Genomic DNA, 12380 nt, shown 5'->3' on the forward strand with positions numbered 1-12380 from the left:
AATGGACTAAATACTCCAATAAAAAGACACCGAATAGGGTGTCAGAATGGACAAAAGAAAAAAAAAGAAAAGAAACAAACAAACAAAAAAACCCAAGACGTATCTAGATGCTGCCTACAAAGCCTTATTTGGACCTAAAGTCACCTTCAGATTTAAAGTGAGGGAATGAAGAAACATTTCTCATGCCAATAATGTCAAAAGAAAGCCAACAGCAATACTTATATCAGGCAAAATAAACTTTAAAACCAAGACTGTATTTTGGTACCCTTTGGGTAAATACCTAATAGTGAAATTGCATACACCCATTATTTATAGCAGCATTATCAACAATAGCAAAACTATAGAGAAAGCCCAAATATCCATCAACTCAACTGCTGAAGGTATAAAGAAGTTGTGGGGTGTGTGTGTGTATACATACAGACATATATATACAGACATACATACATACATACATACACACACACACACACACACACATATATACAATGAAATATCACTCAGCCATCAAAAAAGAATGAAATCTTGCCATCTGCAACAATGTGGATGGAGCTAGAATATATTATGCTAAGTGAAATATGTCAATCAGAGAAAGACAAACATATTCAGAACACTCATACTAAAATGGCAGAATACACATTCTTTTCAAGTGTACATGGGACATTCTCCAGAATCGATCACATTCTAGGTCACAAATCAGGCCTCAACAGGTACCCAGAGATCAGACCAAGCATCTTTTCTGACCACAAAGCTAAGAAACTTGAAGTCAACGCCCTCCCCCCAAAAAATAAAAGAAAAAAAAAAAAAGGAAAGGCCACAAATAAAGGGAGGTTAAACAACATGCTACTAAATGAATGGGTCAACCAGGAAATGAATGAGAAAATACACTGAAACAAATGAAAATGTAAATACACTGGTAAAAACCTTTGGAATGCGGCAAAAGCAGTCTAAGATAGAAGTATATAGCAATACAAGCCTACCTTACAGAGCAAGAAAAATCTCAAACAATCCAAACTTACAACTAAAGGAATGAGAAGAAGAACAATCCAACCCTAAGGATGGCAGAAGGAAGGAAATAATAAAGATTAAGGGATAAATAAGTGATATAGAAACTAAAAAACACTAGACCAAATCAATGAAGCCAGGGGCTGGTTCTTTGGAAAACAGTAATCAATTTGAAAACCTCCTAGACAGACTTTTCACAAAGAAGAAAGAAAGGACTCAAATAAATAAAATCACAAATAAGAGAGGAGAAATAACAGTCCCCACCACAGAAATACAATTAGAAGATAACACTATGAAAAACTATATGCAACAAATTGGACACTCTGGGAAAAATGGATAAATTCCTAGAAACACATAAACTACCAAAACTGAAACAGGTAGATACATAAAATCAGAAACCAGAAAGAAACTGAATCAGTAATAAAAACATATCTCCCCCAACACAAGAGTTCAGGGCCAGAAGGCTTCAGTGATTAATTCTACCAAACATGTAAGGAAGAGGTAATATCTATTCTTCTTGAATTATTACAAAAAATAAAAAAGAAGGAAAACTTACAAACCCATGCTATCAGGCCATTATTACCCTGGTACCAAAATCAGATAAAGCCTCCACTAAAACCAAAAACTGCCGGGGCGCCTGGGTGGCTTGGTCGGTTGGCTGTTCAACTCTTAATTTCGGATTAGGTCATTATCTTGCGGTTTATGCATTTGAGTCCCACATTGTACCCTGTGCTGACAGTGGAGCATGCTCAGGATTCTCTCTCCCTGTCTCTCTGCCCCTCCCTCACTTTTATGTACTCTATCTCTCTACATAAATAAATAAGCATTCAAAAATATGTTAAAAAAATTTTTTTTAAATAGGGGCACCTGGGTGGCTCAGTCGATTAAGCGTCCGACTTCGGCTCAGGTCATGATCTCGCGGGTCGTGAGTTCAAACTCCGGGTCAGGCTCTGTGCTGACAGCTCAAAGCCTGGAGCCTGCTTCAGATTCTGTGTCTCCCTCTCTCTGGCCCTTCCCCTCTTGAGCTCTGTCTCTCTCTCTCTCTCTCAAAAATAAATAAATGTTAAAAAAAAATTTTAATTTTTTTAAAAAATAAAACTGCAGACCAATAGCCTAATGAGTATGTACACAGAAATTCTCATTAAAATACCTTCAAATTAAAGTCAACAATACATTAATAGAATCATTTACCATAATCAAGTGGGATATATTCCTGGGCTGCAAGGGTGGTTCCACATTCACAGATCAATCAACATGATGCACCACAGTAATAGAAGAAAGGATAAAGACAATATGATACTTTCAACAGATGCAGGAAAAGCACTTGACAAAATGTCACATCCATTCATGATAAAAAACCCTCAGCAAAGTAGACTGAGACTCAACCTACCTGCACATAATAAAGGTCATCTACGAAAAACACACAGCTAATCTCATCCTCAATGGGGAAAAATTGAAAGCTTTTCCTCCAAGGTCAGGAACAAGATGGGGATGACCCCTCTCACCAGTTATTCCACATAGTACTGGAAGTCCTAGCCACAGCAATCATACAACAAAAAGAAATAAGAGGGATCCAAATCAGCAAGGAAGAAGTAGAACTTTCACTATTTGTAACTGACATGATGCTCTCTATAAAAATCATGAAAGACTCTGATAGAAATTGCTAGAATTGATATATGAATTTGACAAGTCACAATATACAGAAATCAATGTACAGAAATCTATTGCATTTCTATAGACGAATCATGAACAGAGAGAGAAATTAAGGAATCAATCCCATTGACAGGTACACCAAATACCACAACATACCAGGAATAAACCTAACCAAAGAGGTGAAAGACTTACACTCTAAAGACTATGAAACACTGATGAAAGAAATGGAAGAGGAAACAAAGAAAGGGAAATACATTTCATGTTCATGGATGGGAAGAACAAAATACTGTTAAAATGACTATACTCCTCAAAACAATCTACACATGTAATGAAATCCCTATTACACTAACAAAAAATTTGTCACAGAATTAGAACAAATAATCCCAAAATTTGTATGGAACAACAAAAGACCCCAAACAGCCAAAACAAACTTGAAGAAAAGCAAAGATGGAGACATCACAATTCCAGACTTTAGGTCATATTACAAAGCTACCGTGGGGCGCCTGGGTGGCTCAGTCAATTGAGCATCCGACTTCGGCTCAGGTCATGATCTCGCAGTCTGTGAGTTCTAGCCCCACATCGGGCTCTGTGCTGACAGCTCAGAGCCTGGAGCCTATTTCAGATTCTGTATCTCCTTCTCTCTCTGCCCCTCCCCCGCTCATGTTCTGTCTCTCTCTCTGTCAAAAATAAACACTAAAAAAATTTTTAAAAAAAAGCTATAGTGATCAGAACAGTATGGTACTAGCAAAACAAAACAAAACAAAACCAACCACAGACGCATAGATCAATAGAATGGAAACCCAGAAATCAACTCATACCTATATGGTCAATTAATCCTCAACAAAGCAGGAAGGAATATCCAATTGAAAAAAAGATAGTCTTGGGGCACATGGGTGGCTCAGTCACTGAAGCGTCTGATCATGGCTTCAGCTCAGGTGATGATCTCAGGTTTCATCAGTTTCAAACCCGTGCCGGGCTCCACACAGTGCAGAGTCTGCATGGGATTCTATTTCTCTCTGCCTCTCTTCTGCATGCTCTGTCTCTCTCTCTCTCTCAAAAATAAATAAATACACTTAAAAAAAAAGTCTCTCCAACATATGGTTTTGGAAAAACTAGACAGCAACCTGCAAAACAAACAAAAACAACAGACCACTTTCTTACAACATAAACAAAAATGAATCCAACATGGATAACGACCTATGTGTGAAACCTAAAACCATAAAAATCCCAGAGGATAACACAGGCAGTATCTTTTTTGACACTGGCTGTACAAATGTCTTTGTAGATATATCTCCTGAGGTAAGGAAACACAAGAAAAATAATGGGACTTCCTAAAAATAAAAAGCTTCTGTCACCAAGGAAACAATCAACAAAACTAAAACACAACCTACAGGATGATGATATTTGCAAACGACATCTGATAAAGGGTTAGTGTCCAAAATATATAAAGTTACACAGCACGCAAAAAAAGAGAAATCCAATTAAAAATGGGCAGAAGACATGAATAGACATTTTCCCAAAGAAGACAGACAGATAGCCAAGAGACACATGAAAAGATGCTCAACAATACTGATCTTCAGGGAAATACAATTCTAAAGTACAATGAGATAACTCATCACATCTGTCAGAATGACTAAAATCAACGAATGATGAAACAGCAGGTGTTGCCAAGGATGTGGGGAAAAAGGAAACCTCTTGCACTGTTGGTAGGAATGCAAACTGGTGCAGCCACTCTGGAAAATACCAAGGAGATTCCTCAAAAAATTGAAAATAGAACTACCTTATGATCCAGCAATTTCACTACGAGGTATTTACACAAAGAATACAAAAATAATGCTTCAAAGGGATACATGCACACTGATGTTTACAGCAGCATTTTCTACAACAGCCAAATTATGGAAACTGCCCAAGTTTCCATCAACTGCTGAATAAATTGAGATATAGTATATGGAATGGAATATTATTTAGCTGTAAAAACATGAAATTTTGTCATTTGCCATGAGGTGGATGGAGCGGGAGAATGTCATGCTAGGTGAAATAAGCCTGTCAGAGAAAGACAAATACCAGATGATTTCACTAACACATGGAAATGAAACAAAACAAAGGCGGGGGGGGGGGGAAGGAGACAGTGAAACACAGACTCTTAACTAGGAAACAAACTGAGGGTTTCCCCACTGGGGTGGGGGATGGGTGAAACAGGTGATGGGTATTAAGTGCACTTGGGATGAGCACCAGATGACATGTTTAGTGTTGCTCTACATTGTACACCTGAAACTAATATTACACTGTATCTTTACTAACTAGAATTTAAATTAAAAAATAACATAAGGTTAATGACACCTACCAGGTTTTCTGTAGTTTTCAATCACTTCACTATGTTGGAAAAATAACCGTTACATTTTTATTTACTTTTTAAATTTTTTTAAATTTTTTTTCTGTTTTTTTTAATATATGAAATTTATTCTCAAATTGGTTTCCATACAATACCCAGTGCTCATCCCAAAAGATGCCATCTTCAATACGCATCACCTACCCTCCCCTCCCTCCCACCCCCCATCAACCCTCAGTTCTCAGTTTTTAAGAGTCTCTTATGCATTGGCTCTCTCCCACTCTAATCTCTCTTTTTTTTCCTTCCCCTCCCCCATGGGTTTCTGTTAAGTTTCTCAGGTTCCACAAAAGAGTGAAACCATATGGTATCTGTCTTTCTCTGTATGGCTTATTTCATTTAGCATCACACTCTCCAGTTCCATCCACGTTGCTACAAAGGGCCATATTTCATTCTTTCTCATTGCCACGTAGTACTCCATTGTGTATATAAACCACAATTTCTTCATCCATTCATCAGTTGATGGACACTTAGGCTCTTTCCACAACTTGGCTATTGTTGAGAGTGCTGCTATAAACATTGGGGTACAAGTGCCCCTATGCATCAGTACTCCTGTATCCCTTGGGTAAATTCCTAGCAGTGCTACTGCTGGGTCATAGGATAGGTCTATTTTTAATTTTTTGAGCAACCTCCACACTGTTTTCCAGAGCGGCTGTACCAGTTTGCATTCCCACCAACAGTGCAAGAGGGTTCCCGTTTCTCCACATCCTCTCCAGCATCTATAGTCTCCTGATTTGTTCATTTTGGCCACTCTGACTGGCGTGAGGTGATATCTGAGTGTGGTTTTGATTTGTATTTCCCTGATGAGGAGCGACGTTGAGCATCTTTTCATGTGCCTGTTGGTCATCCGGATGTCTTCTTTAGAGAAGTGTCTATTCATGTTTTCTGCCCATTTCTTCATTGGATTATTTGTTTTTTGGGTGTGGAATTTGGTGAACTCTTTATAGATTGTGGATACTAGCCCTTTGTCTGATATGTCATTTGAAAATATTTTTTCCCATTCCATCACTTGCCTTTTAGTTTTGTTGATTGTTTCCTTTGCTGTGCAGAAGCTTTTTATCTTCATGAGGTCCCAATAGTTCATTTTTGCTTTTAATTCCCTTGCCTTTGGGGATGTGTCAAGTAAGAAATTGCTACGGCTGAGGTCAGAGAGGTCTTTTCCTGCTTTCTCCTCTAGGGTTTTGATTGTTTCCTGTCTCACATTCAGGTCCTTTATCCATTTTGAGTTTATTTTTGTGAATGGTGTAAGAAAGTGGTCTAGGTTCATTCTTCTGCATGTTGCTGCCCAGTTGTCCCAGCACCATTTGTTAAAGAGACTGTCTTTTTTCCATTGGATATTCTTTCCTGCTTTGTCAAAGATTAGCTGGCCATACTTTTGTGGGTCTAGTTCTGGGGTTTCTATTCTATTCCATTGGTCGATGTGTCTGTTTTTGTGCCACTACAATGCTGTCTTGATGATGACAGCTTTGTAGTAGAGGCTAAAGTCTGGGATTGTGATGCCTCCTGCTTTGGTCTTCTTCAAAATTACTTTGGCTATTCAGGGCTTTTTGTGGTTCCATATGAATTTTAGGATTGCTCGTTCTAGCTTCAAGAAGAATGCTGGTGCAATTTTGAGTGGGATTGCATTGAATGTGTAGATAGCTTTGGGTTAATCATTAAATTTTTAAAAAGCATGTATGATGTGGGGCCCAGTTTGTGCCCTTACCTCGGTCTCTGGTTCCAGCAGGACTCGGAAGTGGGTCCCAGCTCATTCTTCTAGAAGGTCCTGAGATGAGCATTTCATGCATTCATGTCCTAATGGAACGCAGCTCCCGTTTTTCTGAATTTCCGTCAGGATTTCTTCCCGGAAACAAGCCTGAATCTGGAACAAACCATCCACAGCATCTATGATGTGATGTCATGAGACCCCTCAATCCACAGGTCCTTTAGTAAAATACGTCTTGTTCAAATACTGTCTAGGGAGGGGAGGAATGAAACATGGGAACAGCCCAGAAAGTGCAAGGGCCTGTGCTGCTGACCGACCAGCGCGCCCAGGGAAGCCACCCAGCGCCCCCTCCTCAGCACTCAGTACAACAAGGCAGTTTCTCTCTGGTGACTCAGGAGATGCCAAGTTGCTGCAAAGCTCCCAAGGCCTCCCCTGGGATGGGCAGCAGAACCTGCTGGAATCGCACCCTGGTCTCTGTCCTAAGGCAGCAGCAGAGGCCCTGAGTCCTCTGGGAACAGAAGCCCTTCCTGTTCTGAGGTGCCCTGGGTCAGAAAAGCCAATGGGGTACCCTCTGCAGGCCTTCACTGTGCACCCAGAGGAACCAGCCCCTCCTGCTTTGTGGTGCTCTAGCTCTCTCTGCTGGCCACCATGGGAATTCCTGCAATGTGGAAGGCCCTGGTCACTCAGCTGATGGACCCAAGGTGCTCTGGGCAACTAAGCCTGTTCTCCACATTGGGAAGGGTCTTACTGATAGGGCCTGGGACACAAAGAAATCTTTTCCTTCTCCTTTCTTGTGAGTGAAGAATCAAACCGAATTTATTAATGTAATGACATCATTTGTAATGCTTTAAGCAATGTTTACAGAAACACAGACCACCAATTTACACATACTGAACAAGAGGTAAATGTGTCTACCACCAAAATACTTAGGTTAGATAAAGAGTTGACACCTTTGAGAGAGAGATACTGGCTTCCAGCTATGGAATGAATGAGTCCTAGGGATACAAGGGACAGCCAATGGAATAGAGTCAACCTGTACTAATACTGTTGCATGCTTTCACATGATAGCTACACTTGTAGTTAAGTACAACATAATTTATAGATATATGGAATGACTACAATGTATGCCTAAAACTAACACAACAAATGTGTGAAAAATATTCAATTAAAAATTGACATCCTTTACACTATCTTTAATTTCTACTTCTTTGCCAATAAACTATCATTCCTGGGGCACTTGGGTGGCTTAGTTGGTTAAGCATCCGACTTGACTCAGGTCATGATCTTGCAGTCCATGAGTTTGAGCCCTATGTCAGGCTCAGAGCCTGGAGCCTGCCTCAGATTCTGTGTATCCTTCTCTATACGCCCTCCCCTGCTCAGGATCTCTCAAAAAAGGAAAAAATAAAAATAAACATTAAAAATGAAAAAATAATCATTCATAATTTAGAATCTGTGAAATTCCATTTATACCAGATTCTCTAACATCACCATCTTGATGTTGACAGCTTATCTGAAAAGTCACTAATAATATCTTTGATGGACACATAGGTGACAAGGTCAGAATGCAACTTACAGGGAACTACACATCTGTTAGGAATTTACTGTAAGTGTCCTTGGCTAATATTTTCAATGAAATGTGCTTTAGGGATATAGATGAATGAAGCAATGTCTATCAGTCATATAGGTCAATTTCTTACAGGACCATTGTGTCTTCAATTATGAATTGCCATCTCTTCAGAATTAAAAGAAAGCTGGGAGATGAAAATGTCTCTGACTTTGATGTAAGAGAAGACAACGGTGTTTTAAAGGGTTCACCTACCATCTGGCATCCTCAGTTTGGCAGTGCACAGGAGGATAGCAACCCACTATCTTGAAACACACCGCTAGTTCCAGAGGGAGAATATGGACCTTATTGTCAAATACTTTTTATCAGTATCAGCAATCCACCTCTGCCAGGTCCAGACTGCAGGACTTGGGGGCAGCACAATGCCTGATGCCTGGGTTCAGAACATGAGGAAGGCCAGCAGGTTTGCGGGGGATGCAGCAGGGCCTGGGGCAGTGAGGGAGATGGCCCAGGGTCACCTCCCCACAGAGAGGCTCTGGAGTTTACCTGCCAAAGAGCAACACACTCTCCCTCAAGACATCCCCTCTCCATGACAGAACATGAGACTGAGCCCCACAATTCCAGGAGAAATGAGGGATACCAGTCTTTTAAAATGCAATGCCCTCTGCAGAGCTTGGCCCCAGGGTGTTGGGAGTCACAGAACTCTGATGCCCATGATACCGGCCTTTTCTGCCCCAGCACTGAGCCACTTCATACACCCCCTCTCCCCTGGCCCATGTCACCCCGTCCACATACCTGGACCAGGTCCCTACTTTCCTCCTTGTACTTCTTCGTTTCTCTCTAACCCCATCTCTCTCTGTTTCTTCCTTTCACTCTCTAGGACTTGCCCAATCCCGCATCACTCATCCAGTGTCTCTCTCCCTGTCTCTTTCTCTCCCCAGGCTTCAGGCTATTTGCTCTGTACATGCAGCCCTGTCCAGGAGCACAGGGCACTCCTGTCTCTCCCTCTCTTCTGTCATATTTGGTCCCAGGCCCTGATCACAATAGAGAAGAAACCCCCTATACAGCAGCTGCTCGTGTTGACATTTGCTATAGCAATGCTAGCAGCATGTGGACAGCCAGGCATTTACCCTTGGTGGCCCAGCCATGACCCAAAAGCTGCTGGAGGGCTGGCTGCTTCCCTAAGCTGGGAGGAAAAAGGGGCTCACAGGGTTCAGGGTCCCTGGGGGCAAAGTGGATTGGATTGGCCGATGTAGAAGGAGCCATATGCTTACAATCCAACTCTCCTGGGTGGTGTCAAAGAAACCTATCTCAGACCATGGACCTCTGCCCTCCCCATGCCTCAATAAGGCAACAGGGGAGGTTTATGGGACCTCATGTGACTCACCACAAAAATTGCTGCCATTTGCCCCCTTGGAGGCCACCTGGATTGGTGCTATTGGGGGCAGCTGGTGAGGTACATAAGGGCACAAGTGCTGGATTAATGCAGGGCCTCCTTACTGGTCTCCTGAATCCATTCCCCACCTTCAGAATAGACCCTTTCCTGGAGACAGATACCTGACCTGCTCATCAGCACAAACCCCATAAACTAGCAGGCATGCCATATGCTCATGAGTACCTACCTACAGAGTTTAACAACCACCACCAGAGCTCCCTAAAGGATGTGTACAACTCCTCAGATGGAACTACAGGTCCCTTCCAGGCAATACAACCCCAAAGAATGGTCTGTCTTCTTCCACCAATACTATACATTCTACCTGTTGGTTAACTGTGTTACAGGAACCCGAAAGTGTACACCTGATGGGGAATGAGTGTCGATTTTCCTGGAAGCAGATGATGACACAGAGACACGACTGTGACAAGTGTATTAGAGGACACTAGGAAGGACAAAGTGGAGGGGACAGGGTGGGCAGGGAAAGCATTCAGACCAAGGGGCAGATTGGACACCATCTCTAAATATATAATAACCACAGCTGGTTTGTAATGGTTCAGTGTCCTCTTCAAATTTCAAACTGATTGCCCTCTATGTCAAAGTGATTTTTAGTAACTGCAAACGGATCTTCTGTTCTCCTTTATGCATTTTTTCTTCTACAATACATCCGTGGCTTTGGATGAGCACATATTTGTGTGGCTGCATTTGTGTGTCTACCTGTAATGGAAGAGGATTATCTTCAGATCTTAGGTGTAGATCTCTGAATTTACACATTCTCATACTTATATTTTCCTTCTTTGTAAAGTAGGACCCCAATTTTAATAGAAAAAACACAGGGGTCTTTGTTGTATCTTTTGAAACAGGAATTGCCAATTCCCCAGCCTCAGGCATTATAGCCTTAGTTTCATGAAATTGAATGAATATCTGTTGATGATCTTCTGTGTGCAGATACATTCATTTTCCCCCTGAGAAGGGTGAATGCCCACTCATCCCATACATTTTACAAATTCCTTATGTGCTTAACCACCTCTTCATTGCACTGACCTCAGAGACCAACAGTGTCCCTGATTCTCAGGTTACAAAGCTTAGGCTCTGAGATGGCCCCACTGAGAGCTAGCATTAGGGCTGAGACAGCGGGATCACAGGCAGTGCCTCTGGAAATTGTGAGGGAAGTTTCAGAGATGCAAACCTTTAGGCAGGGTGGTGACAGCAGGTGCAGGGGTGCGGTGACAAGAGCCCAGCAGGGGCATTTCGTGGTCAACCCTGAATTCCCCGCTAGGAGTCTGACTCAGGCTGAAGGCCAAGGAAGCCACACAGCTGATCTACAACCTTTTGTCCCATCTAGTCTCACAGAGGCACACAAACTTAGGCAGACACGCATCCCATAAGAACCAAGTTAAACTACAAATCTCCAGGGCATTCTTTCACACAGATCCAGAACCTTCAGAAAACCAAGGGAAACAACAGTCTTTATTTCGATAATGAGCTAGGTGCACTCTGGACACTGTGGCATTTCAGAGATGATACCTGCATGAACTGTCCTTGACCCCATGCAGCAGCTCTGTGTGGACCTCACGCTGAGCTCACTCTCCCTGCCCAGGTTGTGGGCCCTGCCAGAAATGGCCTCCAACTCCATCTCACTGAGTCCAACACCCTCCCCTCTGGACCATCTCAGCTCGTCCTTCTCAGGCACAGTCTCCAATACATTCCCATGAGATTCACGTCTCTGGCTCTTGTACTTAAGGCCCCATTACTGGAGCTGCCACTATTGTAGATCAGAAGCTCCATGTCTTTTAATGCATGTGACTCTCTCCCCGTTAGGACACTTGAAGCCCCTGATGGTAGGGGTGTGCCTCATCTCTCACAGAGCCATTAACACGGACTCTGTACAAGGCACACCTGCAGAACTGATATGCCTGCTTTTCTATGAAAAGACTCATTCCTTCTCCATAAGAGACACCTGCAGCCCAGTTCCCCAGTTCAGTTCCTGAGGAATCTTGACAGTGTCCTCAGCCAGCAGCACCCTTGCATTGCCAAGCCTGTGAGGCCATCTCTATGTCTTCTCAAAGACTCAACAAGACAGAAGCTGAACGTGCTGAACACGTCCACGCATACTGTTCATATCATTTTATAAATAGTTGAGGTGGAGGTGGTGGGTCCTGTGTCTGAGGACACCAAGGAGCTGGAGGAGGCTCATAGAGCCCATGAACAGTGATAAAAGTGGTTTTTGGGGAAGGGCCTGCAGGGTGGACCTGGTAAAGGAGGAGGTCCTCTTGCATCCATAGGGATCTACAGAACAGAAGTGACAGGTATGCTGGTATGACAGACAGAAGCAGAACACCTGCAGGAGCTGAAACCCAATGAAGCAGGTGTCAGCACCTGGCTGCTTGTTCATTCACAGGTTCTAGAACAGGGCATCAGTGCCAGAAAACTCTACCCTCCCACGAGATCCCACCTACAGCCTGAAGCATCCCCACCAGATGCTACAAGGAGAAACTACTGTCACCACATGTCACTTCCTGTGTTTACAAATGCAGTAGGCATTTGTAATAAGGCGTCCTATTCTAGAAGACTGATGGCAGTAATGCCAGTCTAATAAAGAAGCGTATTCCAGAGAGGCAGGCATCTGTGTCCAGGA

At 42.5% G+C, this 12380-nt stretch overlaps 1 long non-coding RNA gene across 13 annotated transcripts in view; it reads right to left on the bottom strand.

The window, feature by feature from the left end:
• Positions 1–12380, bottom strand: part of LOC121021843 (uncharacterized) — a 55849-nt gene that overhangs the window by 22474 nt on the left and 20995 nt on the right. For all 13 annotated transcript variants that reach the window (XR_005786711.1, XR_005786705.1, XR_005786707.1 and 10 more), the window contains 2 exons: positions 6747–6902; positions 2393–2534 (listed from right to left, as the gene is read on the bottom strand). This is a non-coding gene — a long non-coding RNA (uncharacterized LOC121021843). The remainder of the gene's footprint in view (positions 1–2392; positions 2535–6746; positions 6903–12380) is intronic.

Source organism: Herpailurus yagouaroundi, unplaced genomic scaffold, assembly GCF_014898765.1.
Source record: "Herpailurus yagouaroundi ecotype Mexico unplaced genomic scaffold, PumYag 323, whole genome shotgun sequence".
Classification (NCBI taxonomy): Eukaryota; Metazoa; Chordata; class Mammalia; order Carnivora; family Felidae; genus Herpailurus; species Herpailurus yagouaroundi.